This window comes from Rousettus aegyptiacus, unplaced genomic scaffold (assembly GCF_014176215.1).
Source record: "Rousettus aegyptiacus isolate mRouAeg1 unplaced genomic scaffold, mRouAeg1.p scaffold_m13_p_6, whole genome shotgun sequence".
Taxonomy (NCBI): Eukaryota; Metazoa; Chordata; class Mammalia; order Chiroptera; family Pteropodidae; genus Rousettus; species Rousettus aegyptiacus.
The window spans coordinates 14,540,671-14,542,054 of NW_023416309.1; positions in this window are offsets into that span (position 1 = coordinate 14,540,671).

Below are 1,384 nucleotides of genomic sequence, written 5' to 3' on the forward strand. Positions count from 1 at the left end.
CTTTGCCTCCCAAGGATCACTTGCCCAGCCATAACAACACTGGTGTAATCGATGTAATTTTTGTGAGATTGTCACCCACAAAGTTCCAACCCAAAGCAGTGACACAATCAAAGACACAGTTCACCACCAAAAGCTAATTTAAAAATAACTCTCAGACAATGTCAAAGTGATACTAGCACTACCTCAGTAAATTCCTCCCACAGCCATTCTCTACTTTTGTTGTTCTCTACTTTTTTAAATAACAAAACTAACTCTTTCTCCAGTTCTAGTCCTTGGGCTTCGGAGAGGGAAGGAAACTCAGAAGGGACCCAGGCTGCTGGGCTTCCTTGACTTTGGAGTAAACATCATCCACAAGGACAAGCAGGAAGAATATGGGAGGTAACTAAGGGAAATGGGCTTAAGAACATGCATGCTCCTTAAAAATTATTTTAATAGCTTTTAGTGCCCCACCTAGTTTTAGCTCTAGTTGGAGCACATGCACTTGAACCAAATTGGAGTCAAAGACAAAGGAGAACTCCAGACAATGACTGCTACCAGACAGGGAAGAAGGAACAGCAGCATGGGAACCAAGAGCCAGGTCCCCCAGCCACAGCATCCTCTCCAAACAGCTCAGAAAAGGAAGGAGGGAGCAGAGACAGAATTCAGCTTTCAGGCTTCAGGTGCCACCTACTGGCAAGAAAGCTTAGCACAGCAACTCACTGGTCTGGAGCAGGGAGGGAGGCAAGGCTGCTTGAGTCCAGTCTAGCCTCAGCTCTGCTCCTGAGAATAGGCCTCCCAGAGACCTGGGTGGAATAGGGTGGGGTGAGATGAACATCCAGAGATGGAGTAAAATCATAAAGAGAGACACTATGGATATGATTATAATTGAGATGAAGAAAGGAGCAATGCCATGTATTGTTCTCAGTGGCTCCAGAATGGGAAATTTTACCAGCAAACAAGAGGGTATGAGTCACTCTATTCATTCTGCAACTTTTTAATGATCACCTACTGTGTGCCAGGCACTCAGCAAGGTCTGAAAGGAGTTAGCATTCTAGTGAGGAAAACAGAAAAGAAGCAACAAAGTTAAGTACAGGCTGCAACGAGAGTACCTGGAGAAGTAGAAGTGTCATCTAATACAGATTTGGGAGTTCAGTGCAGGCTTGCAGAGAGAAAAAAATGTTTTTTAATAAAAATATACCAAGACCAGAGTGTCGAATAGGAATTAACAAAGGAAGGAAGAGAGTCCAGGGAGAGGGTACTGACTGTGCAAAAGTCCAAAGGCCAAACAGCATGGGAAATGACATTCAAGGGAGTGTCCAGCACAGACTGGGAAGTGACTTTGCAACCCAAGAATTAATTAAGATGGCAGTCATTCACAAAAAAAAAAAAAAAAAAAAAAAGATAT